General features: G+C 38.0%; 2 protein-coding genes and 1 long non-coding RNA gene across 3 annotated transcripts in view; all 3 read left to right on the plus strand.

The window, feature by feature from the left end:
- The window catches only part of LOC135245712 (uncharacterized), a 114,755-nt gene that overhangs the window by 45,277 nt on the left and 54,885 nt on the right, over positions 1–14,593 (plus strand). The window lies entirely within an intron of this gene.
- LOC135245733 (uncharacterized) overlaps positions 1–14,593 on the plus strand; it is a 32,918-nt gene that overhangs the window by 10,578 nt on the left and 7,747 nt on the right. The gene's annotated exons all lie outside the window — the stretch shown is intronic.
- On the plus strand, positions 501–3,037 carry LOC135245767 (uncharacterized). Its single transcript, XR_010327390.1, has 2 exons — positions 501–534; positions 1,248–3,037. It is a non-coding gene; the product is annotated as an uncharacterized LOC135245767 (long non-coding RNA).

Here is a 14,593-nt window from a genome sequence, read left to right on the forward strand (position 1 = left end):
ACTGACAGACCGCTCTTTGTTTTGAAGTTGGCCTGAATTATCTTATTAAAGGCTGCGTATGTGGTTGCATACACAGGTGCAAAATTTGACATTTATTCATAACCACGGACTCTGGTCAGGCCCACGATAGGTCTGTGTCCTGAAGGCTGGTAACATGGGCTGGTTGCAGAAAGCTTTCATTCAGACACATTTTTACATCAGTGTTTGTGCCCCTAACCCCCCAACTGTAGGACTGCAGGTTCACCTCCCCAGCCATGAAATGTTCCTTGTTGTGCCATGGACAATGCCGCCATCGCTGGAGGATCCGAGGGCAGAAGCTCGAGTCCTGCTGGAGGGCATTATTAAAAGCAAGGTGGGTCCTGTTCCCGGGTCCTAGCAGTCATTGCCGCTTATCCCACCGTTCTGTTTATAGCGTTTTGTAGTACATGTTTTCACAGCATTATTTTAGTTTAACTTTTATCACCTTCAACAAAATTGAAAACAGTCACTTTTGATAATCACCAGCACAGCCCGCATGAAGCCTGGTCTGGACTGGTGAGAAACACATCCCTCTCTCATTCAGCCATCCAATCAGCATCCACGGCAGTAGCATGAAGGACATTAAGCCTCAATCTAGCATTTTCAGTATGCCTGCCCTTTCTTGGTGATTTTGCAATACATTGATGAGTTCATTTTAAATGACTTCCAATATATTTGGCATTTGGAGGATCATGGGTCGCATGGGCATTTTTGGTATGAAGTCACACAGAATGCCAGTTTTGGAGAATGTTTTTCTTTTTGTAGACTTGCCATTGCTGTACTTTGCTTTGATTCCTTAATTGTAAAATTCATGTTTGCACTTAGAGTGGTAAAAGGTACCAATCTGCAGACATCTCTTTTGTTGTGGGAGTATCTAAACTATAAAGTAGTTTATTCAATTGTGATATACACGTAAGTAAAATTTAAATAGCCTATGGTATGTAGAAGCCCATTCTGATATGGTATGTCTATATGACAGGATGAGGATAGCCAATGTTGAACAGAATTGCAGCATCATTTGGAATTATACCTAATGACAAGTACTATTTGCCTGAATAATCTCCAGTTTTGGGCCAAGCTTAGGTGGTGGGCCACAGCTTTGACATTTGTCACACTCACTCACCTAGGCAAATGAAAAAAATGATTTTTTTTTTTAAGAAAATCTATTTTGTATAAATTGCAATGTTAGGATGCATATATGTTTGAGCCCAATTCTCAATAATTTTCAGAAATGATAGAGATGGGGAAAACAGCGGCTTAAAAATAAGAGACCGCAATGACCATTGGACAAAGTAGACACCGGATCATCTGCAGCGGGTACCTGGTACTCGGACAAAGAAATCCAATACCAGAGGCCGGAACTAGCCTGTCATACATTTGTGTGCAAGACATGATGAGAGCGCCAACCTCCTCTAAAGCCTTACCTGAAAATATGAAGAACATTGCTTATTAATGGGCATGCTGCTCACAACAAGTTCATTTTGTAAGAATGCCTATGATCACACGCTAATAGGCAACTGCTCTCTCATAACCTGTTTACGCAGATGCCAAATCTGGCCAATCCTTGCATATTCAGGTACTGCTCTGTTATATAATATACTATGTACTGTATGGCTTTACAACACCAGGTGTGAACATCACAGAGACTTGGAAAATGGCTTAAATTCAGCAAGACACTTGCACTAACTTGGTTTATATTCATATTTCGGGATTAGTGAAGTGTCTGGTGTCTGGCAATAGCATGCCGACAAAGCATAAATAAGCAGGCTAGTGCTTTTATTAATCATCATCATCCTAAAGAAAATATGTGTCAAAACAATAGTTGAACAACAACCGTTTTAACCATTTGCAGCATAAACACTGAACAAGTTGCACCATTAGGCTGGTTTGTATTAGGCTGGTCTGGCGTGTTGCTTATAAGAAAAATTGATGTAATATTTCACTGTAAGCACTAAAACTCAGACATAACATGTAATCTAAAGTGTTTTGGTAAATATCCTCAGATGGTTAATAGAGAAACATGCTGAGAATGCATAGGAAAGTCCATTTTAATGTCAACACTGATTAAAAAATAGTTATTCTTTTAACGCAAACGAAAACAAAATGTTACTTGGCTTCATTAAACAATGCGTTTCATGAATTAGGCCTGAATTAGTGCCTGTGTTTGGCTGCTCATATGGGTGCACCGTACCCCGGCTAATTCCGCTTCTGAGCGATTCATTTGAGGATGACATGTAATTATTATCAATCATTCAGATAATTCTCATAATTTGGTTATCATGTGTATATATGGCATTTCATATGCGCTTGATTGTGCATTTCCTGGAGCACGTTTTTCACGCTATTATTCCCTCTGTCAAATAAGTTACAGTAGCCCACAAGTTATCTGCATCGTGATAATTGCTTTGCACTGCAGGACAAAAATACTTCTTTTCTGTTTGGTATTTTGATTGGTTTTCCGTAGGCACCGTGGTTGTATTGTGCACAACGGTCTCACCAAAATATTGACATTGAATGTGTAATTGTTTGATACCTATCCCTTCCTCATTCCTTCCCTATTGAAGTTTTAGTGGCACAAACAGGGGGATTGGGTTGTGTTGGGAATTATCTCTGGATAACAGAGGAGCAGGGGGTGGGGGTACTGCTGGCAACTTGGCAGAGACAGTAGGGGATAAACAGGTGTTGTCAAGAGTTGTAAGTGCATTCAGCAATGTGAAGGCTGTGAGTTAGTGAAATGATAATTAAATTGTGGAATGGGAATCACGCTTTCTGATTTTCCCCATGTTTTTTAAACCATGTTTTACAACTTTATTGACTTAATCACAATAAACAGTTACAGTATATTCTCCACAAAAAGCTGTGTCAAAACTAGGTAGAGACCCCCTTGTGTCTCACTTGGATTTCCTGGAGCAGCTCACAGTTTGCTTTTCCACCTGAGACAGAAAGTTGACATGCACCTGTGACTGAGGGTGCAGAAGGCTACTTTGGAAGCCAGATGTACAAAAAGAAAAAAAAACAACTCCAGACACCATGATGTACCTTCTACTTTTCAGTGATAAATAATGCTTGATATTTATGATATTACATGTTCAGACCATTGGGCCCCCAGTCTTCCAGGACAACATACTTGTTTTCCCCCCCAACGGCAGCCATGCGCATGAGTAGCACCAAGAATTGATTTTTACCTTAGGGCTAAGAAAAAGAAAAAAAACTTTTTGAGAACTTGCATTAGAATAAAACAATATATTTTCTGGTATGTCTGAGCACAAAATATTGCTTATTTGTGTGGTTTAATTTATCTGATGAAAAACACATTTTCAATGTACAAAAATGTCAAGTTACGCACACATACAAATTCTGTAAGTCATTCAAACTTACAAAATCTAAGCTTGCCATTAAAAATACTGACATCAAAATTAGGCCAAGTTACAAGAAACAATATTGGCTATTACAATTTAGAAAACATTGATTGGCATTGCTTTTGAATACAGCTTGTTTAATTTGTGTGAGGTAGATAGCCAATATTGTTTCTTGTAACTTGCTGTAATTTTGATATCAATACTTTTAATGGCAGGCCTAGATTTTGCCAATTAGAATTAATGACTTATAGACAGTGCTTTGTTTGTGTGAGTAGAATTTTTGTACAATGAAAATGTGTTTTTCATCATATATATATATTCCTGCCACCATATATTGTGGTGCCAGGAAGGGAATTGGGGTGCTGTCCACTAAGGGGAACCCCCAGCCCTCTCTCTCTCTCTCTCTCTATCTATCTATCTGTCCGTCTGTCCGTCTGTCCGTCCGTCCGTCCGTCCGTCCTGTGCAAAAGTCTTAGGCACCTGTAAAAAAAATTTTTTTTTTAAATTCGCCTTTAAAACTATATCAATTCTCTTAGGTATGCTGTCCTGCAGTTTTATAAGAAAATTGGCTGGTAGGTTGTTCCAAGCATTTTGGAGAACTTGCCACAGTTCTTCTGCAGATGTTGGTTGTTTTGCTTGCTTCTGGCTCTCCGGGTATTCCCAGAGACCCTTGATCAAGTTATCTGAAAAGTAGTCTATTACTTAAAATATTACTTTATTTAACAAAATACAAAAATGTATCTGGAAAATTCATGTTTTGAAATCTCAAATTTGCTCTTTTCTACTGATACACTAATGCAGAAAACAAAAAATAAACATCTAAGACCAAATATATACTATATATTATATTTAAAAATCTAGGGTGCCTAAGACTAATGTGCGATCTGATCCTGGCTACCTCTATACAACATAGACATGGACCATGCTACCGATTTTTGACAATTTCTTTCTGTACTGTCAAGTCTATGTATAGTCTCTGTCCAATGTATGTCTTGTGTCTTATATGTAAAGAACTATGTGTGCACAATACACTGTGCCTCCTCTATTGTCATGTATTGTCATGCCACTAGTTTGTACAAAAGAACGCTCCTTTTGCATTGCTATTAAGTGTCTTGATTCTGGTGAATATGAATGTAATTCTCACTTTGATTCCAGAGCTTGCATGAGGAACTAAAAAATGGGAGCAAGAGGCCCAGCTGGAGAATTCCACTTCATTCAATCTAAAATAGACATTGAAGCCAAACATGCTTCACTTTGATGAGAACCAGGTAGATTAAATTTGTTTTAATCTTTTCTTTTTAGCTTAACTTTCAGTAATCTCTTTAATTGTGTTATATCTAAATATAAAGAACTTTGTAACCATGCTTTTGAAAAGTGCAATACAAAATAGTCATACATGTTTAAATATGTAAATTTGGCTAATCTTTATCACTGAGTCCCAGTAGACTGTCAAGCTCATGAAATTCATTATCAACCATTAATTCAAACTAGTATACATTCATCAGTCCTTTGTTTACTTGAAAAACACACACACAAGCTAGCAAAAGCAGTTAGCCACTGATTTATTTTCAGTCAAACTTACTTGCTTCCTAAGTTAAGCTCACGTGACTTCCGTTTCAGGGGTGGTGGTCACATGCTTCTGAAACCCAGCATGCAGGTCGTCCTTGTGGAGGTTGCTCAGCGTGCTGCAGGCAGGTCTTCTTCGGTAGCTCAGTTTGTCCGAATATTGGTCCCCGTAAATTTCCGAGTTAACCACTAGGAAATTGCATTCGAACAGCCGACAAAGTTGTAAATACCAGTGGTAAACTCGGGCAAGTTACATGAAACCTGAGTAAACCAGTTGTGACATATCACTGGTATCACCTCACCCTGCTGTTAACAGTTGATGGACAATAGCAACAATGTACCGGGTTAATGGTGAATATCATTTATCATATCATTTCATTTATTCAACTATCCTAATGTATTGAAGCAGAGATGTTTGGTGTTTGGTGAGGACATGAGACTAATTTTGTTTTTTGGTGCTTTATGTACTTCTTGTATGCCGCTTAGTCAAAACACTGCACAGTTCATGCCTGGGTCCCATTATTCATGTCTTTCATTGGAAAATCTCATTGGTCCAGCTTCTTGACATTCTCAGTGGGCATAAAGTATGTATTGTTCACATGATAAACTTACCAGTTGCCAATGACCACTCAAACACAAACACCTAGTATATGGCTTGGTCACGTGGTATTTTTTCCACCTTAATGAGGTGATTTTCATTTTAATATTTTATTATTTTTTTAATTTTTAGTAATTTTATTTTACTCCCTTTCTTAATCTTGTGGTGTAGGGGACATGCTGCTACTTAGTGGGGAACCAAACTGTAGGAGATATACATCAGTACCCTCATAGGTGGCACCAGCATGTAATAATCAGTCTCATAATTTTAAATATACAAACTATAAATTGGCAATTTAAATTAATAACTAAATGAATTATTATTAAAATTAGACATTATAGTCTATCTTAACCAAATCATAATATCATACATTCAGCTAATACTAAATTAATATAAATGATTTAGTTAAGAGGTGAAGGTATTCTATTAAGTTCTTTGGATAAGCAGTGGCTGACTCAATTCAACACAAGAGTAATATGAATACAGACAGCCATGTACATATAATAAAGCTTAGTAAACACAAAGTACCGAAAAGGGCAAAGCACAATTCTCTACAATAATGTACAGTATAACAAACTATGTGAGTGCACGTGTGTGTAGGTGTTGTGTGTGCGTGTGTGTGTGCGTGTAAGGAGGAGTGTTGGATGTTCCCATACGTGGGGGTTGTGTACCGGGGACACGGAGAACAAAGGGAAAAGATGGAGTATGAATGGAGGGGTTTTTGAATATAGATAAAGCTAGTGAAAAAAACAATGGTGCATGAAGCAGGATGCGCCTTACTCCGTTGCAGGCCTTGCAAACTCTTCCTGGCATGTGGACTCACACGAAAGGGAGATGGGAGAAGGGTGGCCAGTCAAGGGAAAGGAAAATGGAACAGAGCGAAAGAACGGCAACCTTCGTTTTATCGAAGGTTGCGCGTTTCAAATGTAAAGTAAGCCAATACTGTAACAGGAAAGCTGCGGTAGGGGGCATGGTTAAATGAGTCACTTTGAGGTGGACATATGGGCTTTGTAGTTCTGTGTCTTTTGTAGGCCATGGTACCTACAGTGGTATGTTTTTAACTTGTATGATCATTGTGGTATTCCCTGTTTTCCTTTGTTTTTATTATTCCTGTTAAGCACTTTGAGCTGCATTCTGTATGAAAGGTGCTATACAAATAAAACTATTGTTGTTGTTTTCATTTCCCAATCTCTCTTACACTAATGCCTATAACCTACTGGCAAAAGATTTGAAACTGGCTATCATGGCAGAAAATGGTAGTCATGATTATTTACTCTTTTGTGTGGATGCTTTGACAGTTTGTTCCAGTTAGCTGCATCACAGAGGTTGACCCTGTGTGGGTTGGTTTGGTTGTTTTGTCTGTAAGTGTCTTCTCTGTTGTGATGTTTTTGTGTGGACCCCAGGAAGAGTAGCTGATGTTCTGCATCAGCTAATGGGGATCCTAATGAAATCCTAATCCTAAACCCTGTAGTGGTCAGCAATTTGTGGGAAGTAGCTCATTGCTAAATGTTTCACTCCAAAATTCAGATTACACCAAATCAGTTGGAGACCCTTCTTGCATGCCTGTGCAAGCTGTTATTTATTAGCTGCTTTGTTTCTGCAACATTGCAACTCTGTTTGGGGTTAGTGAGAGAACAGTTCACTGTCGAATGGCAGAGCTCTTTCCCTACTCTCCCGCTCCTGGCTTGATTGCCAAGCTTGAATTAAAAAGCAGCGCTCCCCCTCATTATCATATGGAGAAAGGAAATGCAGAAATAAACATGGAAATAAATATATGCAGGTGCTGTGAGTAACACTTGCTGCACAGCAAGAAGGCCCTTTGTTTGAATCACGGTTGGTGCCTTTCTGTATGGAGTTTGCATGTTCTCGCCATGTCCGTGTGGGTTTCCTCCGAGTGGTTTCCTCCCACAGTCCAAAGACATGCGGGTTAGGTTAATCTGAGAGTCTAAATTGCCCCTGGGTATGAGTGTGTGAGTGAATGGTGTGTGTGCCCTGCGGTGGACTGGAATACTGTCCAGGATGTATTCCTGCCTCTCACCCAATGCATGTGATAGCTCCAGCACCTCCTGTGAGCCTGACCAGGAATAAGCAGATATAGATAATGGATGGATGAATAAATATATACAGAGACGATTCAAGAAATTCATAAACATGAAAGATGACAGTTGGAAAAACAATATATATATATATCAGAACTGAATAGTCAATAATAAATATAAATAAATATATATAATACATATCATGCCTATGAACTGTATCATTAATAATAATAAATGCAAAATACCATTCTTATTTTTATCATTTTTTTTGTATAAATTTATTTATTTTAATTTTTCTTGGCATATTATTTCATCTAATATGGGATTTTGGCCTCCAAGGTTTCAAGGATTGCCGAAATGGCTTCCATAGGCTCCAAGGGTTCTCAACGTGAGCTTGCTACCTGCGGTGGCGTACCTGCATGGGCCCGTTTCCGGGACGTTTCCTCACTCACTTTACTGCAAGGAACTCGCGTAGCTATAACAAAACGAACCACGTTTTAGTGCATGTTCCCTATATTGTACAAATCAAGGAACATTTTCACCCATATATAAGAACAAAAGACAAAAAACTCAATTTCCCCAGCACTGGTAAGTATAACCTGTTTTAAAATTAAAAGTTTTATACGAGAGAGAAATTGTGAATAGGGTATAGAGTTAAACCCTTCACATTTTTCCCAGACTCGTTCAACAGTTGCTTTAAATTATTAGCTAAGGTTGCATTAATACTGAACGAGAGCAAAATTCAGATGGTGGTTTAGGAGTTAAACGTTTTTCAGCATTTTAAACCATTTAACAGGATTCTGACCTCGTTAGTACTATTGACAACGTGCAGTTCAGTGGACATTTTTAGTGACCTTTATAAATAGATAAATAAAAATGTCTTATCATGTACTTTCGGTTTAAGTTTGACTTTGCAGACTTTCAATTTCTCACCAGGGACAGTGATGTGTAATTCTCTATGAAAAACTAAAATTTAAAGTCTAAGCAAACTTGTTCGCCTCTCTTGCGCTTTGTACATGGTTCGTCTTTAAACCAAGAAGTTCGGTTTGTGTATGGATTTTCCTGAGAGCGTCAAAAAAAAGTGGATACTATACTATGCGTGACAAAATCTGTCCACCAGGGAATAGTGGCAGTATTAATAGTTTAATTTATTAGCGTTTGGTTAATAGTTAATTAATGAATATTTGGCAAAGAAAATATAGCATAGCCTATTTTATGTCTGAAAGTACTGGTGCTTGTGGTGTGTGGGATACTCCGAATGCTAAGGAGCGCGAGTCTTTTCGGATTCATACTATGCGTACAACAATTTTGTGTTGAATATATTGCTTAAATTGATTTACAAACACTGATATTTTCTGAGGAATAAAGGAAGTTTGTTTTGTTGTTATTGTTCATTAACATAATTGGTCATCACATGAATAATGTCCTACGGCATTCTTTACACCGTTCAAAGAAATAATTAATAATTTGGGGAAATAAATGTTTAGCATATTTTCTGTGCTTAGTTAGTGACATCAAACTGTATTCAGTTGGAGTCAACTGACTGGTGGGGTTAGAAGTTGCCCTCAGTTAACCTTATCCTATTGTGATTTCACGTATAGAATGAACTTTAAAAAAATGTTTTATCGGAAAACTAATCAGACCATACCTGGGCTTGTGTTTGGGAATGGTCTATATAAGTGTAATTATTCTGAAGTAATGTAAAATTTAATTCCTTACTTTCTGTATCTGTGATTGTCCAACCCTGAACATTAGTAAAATATAAGATGTGGGTGCCATGGCACCATCTCCCAAGTTCCGAGTTTTGTACAACTGCAGATCGCACATCACTTTTCACTGAACACTCATCCTATTTTTCAGTGAGGGTACTATTTTCATGCTTTTCTTTTTATGATGACATGTAAGTGTGAGTTTTCTATGAAATGTTATCAGTTCTGTACTTGGCATCAATGGTCATTTTCTTTACATTTTTTTTACATACTTTTATGAACAATTGCTTTCTTCATAAACACGTAACAGTCATTTAAGTATTCCATTAGCATGTGTACATACCTATCTTTGTGTCTTATATTTTTGGTTTCATAACTGAAATCTGCCTTTCCTGTAAGTGATAAATGGACAAGACAAGCTTGCTGTTCTGCCCCTCCCCCAATTCCTTAATCTGCAAAGCAGAAAAGGTGAGGATGATAAAGTGAACTACAATACATAGTAGTTGAAAAGTGAGCTTTCTTGCAGTGTAACTTGATTGTTTTCTCTGATGATTCACCCAACCTTTTGGCCTTACTTGTGTCTCTGCCCGGCTGCCATTTCCCAATTGTGGCCAAACCTGAACAGGTTGCATTCCTGAACTGATCTGTGTCTCAGTTGAGCCAGTGAAGGGAACTGAAAATATGTTTTGAGTGGAAATGGCCTGAGATTGTTGTCATCTTATACAAGACTAGCTTCGAAACAGGTGAACCCTGCTGCTTTGTTAATTCTAATTCCATTAACCATTTACCATAAAATTCCATTGGAAAACGGACTCAAAATGCAGAAGATGAGGAAATTAAGACCAACTCCTCAGAGGTTGCACTGCTGTCAGAAATCAGAACTTTCAAAATGCAGGCCATAAAAATGTATTTTGAAAAATTTCACCTACATTTTAAAGAATTGACATTATTAATAGTTATACATTAATTAATTAATCACACATGTAACATTGTTCAGCAAAGAGATTAAGAAGAATTTTAAGTAACATCAACATGTTATTCCAAAAATAACTTGAGCAGGTAGTTGCCCACTTAAAAAGCATTATTTCTAAATGTATTCTCCCTTAAACATTTACCAAAATATAAATGACAGTCGACCTGCTCCTTGGTTGAACCCTCTTTAAAAGGGATGTTACAGTCCTTTCAGTTCAGGTTGAAATTATACTTCCCACTAGGGGGGAATTCCCTTAAAAAACCCAATTTAATTTGGCAGGGAAATATGTATGGCCCTCTTGATCATGGGCTCAAACCTCTCCTTTACTAAAAGAACATCCATGTGGCATAACAAACTTAAAAATGGACTAACAACCACTTAATTGGGGAACATGTGGTAATAGTGGTAAGTTTAAATTGAATATAGGTTTGAGGAGGACAATGTTATCTCTTGTGCTAGTGACTAAAATTAAGAACCCCAAAATACCTCAGGTTAACAACCTGTATTACAGGGATGACAAACTCCAGTCCTGGAGAGCTGCCAGTTAAGACCTAGAGAACAAGGTGTGTGTACTCTTTAGCCAGTCAATGACTTAAATTAATCACTTGTAGTGAAACACATCGAAAACCACAGATCACTGACCTGTATAACTGGATTTAAAGTTTCAGCCTGAAGAAGCTTTATACGCTTGGGTTGGCCTTGCCAGATCACATTCCTTTTCTGTCAGCCTCTGTTCATTTTCATGATCAGACTGCAGGTGAAGTTCATCTACGGGAAAACGGGAAGGAACTAAAAAATCTTTCAGCTGCCTTGTGGAACCGTAGGCACTTTTTTCCATTTAATATTTTTACAGTACCTTTTTTGCATGTATGGCTGACATGTTGGCTAACCTACGCAAGAGGTTAAAACAATGTCAAACAAAAATACACACTATAATAAATAATTAGCGTTTTGACAAAGCCAAAAATGATTCTTAGAAATTTGCTTTATAATTACATGTGGGGTATAGTGGTGGGCAATATGGCCTGAAATTCATATGATATCCCTAGATTTTTGAAAATGAAGAATAATACCTTGGATGATATAAAACCTGAAAGATTAGTACATGAGTTGTTTAGGGGTGCGAAACTTCAGCAACCTTATGATACAATATCATCCTGATATTTGAGTCATGATAGCATACTATTGTAATTAGGGGTCCAAGCAGTGAAGCTGGTGGAACCCGATTGTATCTGTTAGGATTATTATTATTAGGGGTCCAAGCAGTGAAGCTGGTGGAACCCGATTGTATCTGTTAGGATTATTATTATTAGGGGTCCAAGCAGCGAAGCTGGTGGAACCCTATTGTATCTGTTAGGATTATTATTATTATTATTATGGGTCAAAAGCAGTGGTGGAACCCTATTGTATTGTTAGATTATTAGGGGTCAAGCAGCGAGCTTGGAACCTATTGTATTGTTAGATTATTAGGGTCCAAAGCGGAGGTGGTGGAACCTATTGTATCTTAGGATTATTATTATTATTGGTCCACACGAACTGGTGGAACCTATTGACTATATTAGGATTATTAAAGGGTTCCAAGCACCAAAGCGATGGCAACCCTATTGTATGATACTTATTGCATAGCACGAACGGTGCTCTATACTTTGCCATTGGGACCACCTGGTGACCCTATTGTTTCCATTTTATTTTTATTCTGAAGTTCTCCGCTAAAAGTGTCTGAGGCTCAGCAACCATAAGTCCTAGACCAACCAAATTTGGCAGGTGGGTTCCTATCGCCCTCCATTACTCAGGCACTACAAATCACCTATGTCAGCCAGATGGTGGCGCTATGACAAAGGGTCATGTTTAAAAGGTCATAACTCCCACCCAGTAAGTCAGATCAACACAAAACTTTGTCGACTGATGCATCTGAATGTGCTCTACAACTTTTCTATTGGGACCCCCTGTGTCCGCCATATGGTTTGCCCGCCATTTGGACTTTTTCCTTAGGTGGGGTGCGGAAGAGCTGGAGCTCCAAATCTAAGTGCTACGACGTCTAGTAAACTTCTTTACGACAAGCGACATCCATGGCGACGCAAGTAATCCGACACCGTAGGGTCTAGTTTTTAGCAGTGAGGGGAGGGTCTGAGCGTCGCGGAAGCAATGGAAGACAGTGCCAGCCAGAGTGCATGCTAGGCTACCAAGAGTTTGTTAGTAAAAGCTTTTTGAGAGGATGTATAATTACTTTTCTTGAGCATGGATCCATTTGAAGACAGTATCAGGGTTCGAGTTCGTTTAGTCTTTGAATCTGTCATTATGCTGAGAAATAGCTAAACCATTTTATTGATTTGTATTTGAATTTCTGTGCATACGTGCAAAAACACGCTGGTATAATAAAACAAAGACGGCAATACATATGTAGTCCGCTTCGTTCCGTTGCTACCATAACATAACACACTATCTTGTGTCTACAGCTGCAGTTTCTCGCTGCAATTACTAATATTGAATATAAACAAAATATGCAATTTATGCTGTACTCTGCCAATGTCTAAATTAATAATACGGTACTCTGAGCGTAGGAAGCAGGTAGCATGGCTGGCGAGTTGATATTTCGTTTTTTGCTTCTAAAAGTTTGTTAGTAAAAGCTTTTTGAGAGGATGAATCATTACTTTTCTTTGGAATGGATCCATTTGAAGACAATATCGGGTGAGTTCGTTTAGTCTTTGAATCCGTCATTATGCTGAGAGAAATCGTATTCTCAATTTAATCTCTAAATTGACTGTAAGCTTAGGGTTGTAACTAGGTAGTTGTTTCGTAGGTGACTTAGTTAATGCACTCGTCTTAACTATTGCTTGTATTTTTGCATAGACTGCGTTGTTGCTGTTCTTGTTTGTGTTAGTGTTAATCAGTTTAACCTACAAGTTCCAAGTTGAACTATGCGGTTGTTCCCTGCACTTGGAACGGTACTTCTCTCTAGGGTTTTCGACACACTTGTTCCTGATTATGATTATACACTTTGTTGTACGTTGGTCTGGATAACAGCGTCTGCCAAATGCCTGTAATGTAATATTCCGTAGCAACAAGACAAACCCGACATTAGCCCTAAAATATGCCAATACAGCAGTGAAAACGCTGCTCACTGAATAACGAAATAAACGAGACAAAGTTTTTTTACATTATACCATGTCATTCTACAGTCAATATCTGGGACTAAACATTGAATAAATATACAATCTTACCATTGGTTTTACGCGTAGATGTCCCTTTTGCAGATGAGTGGTCATATATTGTCTTGGACAATCCGTTTGTGAAATATACGCGCATTTGTGACGCCTGTGTCGGCGATCTTCAAAAATAGCTGTGCGTAATACCACACCTGTTGCTTACGGCGTTGTTGCCCTTTTTAGTACAATTTGGCTTGATTGACAATTCATTTATTCAGTAGGTGAGAGTATAAGCTTTCTAACGATGTATAACATGTCTGATTTTGCTTTTGGAATAGCGTTTTATAGGTCAGCATAACCGAAAATTTTCTCATCTGCCAATGTCTAAATAAATAAAACGGTAGGCTGCTCTGCGCGCAGCGCGCAGGTCGCAAGTTGATATTTCGTCTTTTTTGTTTTTTCTCAATGTCGTATTATTTGAAATGTGTATTTATGTGTTATTATTCTATCTGTCGCTCAGGCGCTCTGAAATGTGCATTCTCTGCTAAGCTGAGCCATGGATTGGAATAGGTTTGTGTCTGACATAGTGTTGCACGGTACACCAAAACTTCGGTACTTAAAAAAAAGAAAAGAAACGGTTCGGTATTAGAATTTTCCAACGTTCGGTAGTTTTGCATCAAATATAAAAGCCAGGGAAATGTGTCTCCCGCATTACCGATTGAGAGGATGAAAAGTATAATTTGTCAGAATCTTCGCTAGATGGCAGTAGCAACTAAGGTTGGAAAGTGAGTTGACGTGCGCTTGTGCATTTCCCGTAGTTGATACAGCGCAAGCTTAGACTCAGTTCACTTCAGTACCAATAGATTTTCTAATTTAAATATTTTATTATAGGAAGATGCTGTATTGTTATTGAAATATACTGTTTTAAAATCTATTTTAAAGTGAAAGACCTGTTTAAAGATAATTTACTTTACAATTGTTTAATTATTGAAATATATTTAATATAGTTTTCTATGGTTTAGTGTTGTAACACTATAGGCCTATGCTTATTGATGTGTTGAACAGGCTTCAACTGAAAGGTTTTTAATAAACCAGGTTTTTAATAAACCGTGAATTCGAAAATCAGGTCAACCCTTGTGGACATTACGGTTCTGATCTATTAAGGTAATTTCAGTATCGTTAGGT

This window comes from Anguilla rostrata, chromosome 19, assembly GCF_018555375.3.
Source record: "Anguilla rostrata isolate EN2019 chromosome 19, ASM1855537v3, whole genome shotgun sequence".
NCBI classification, from domain to species: domain Eukaryota; kingdom Metazoa; phylum Chordata; class Actinopteri; order Anguilliformes; family Anguillidae; genus Anguilla; species Anguilla rostrata.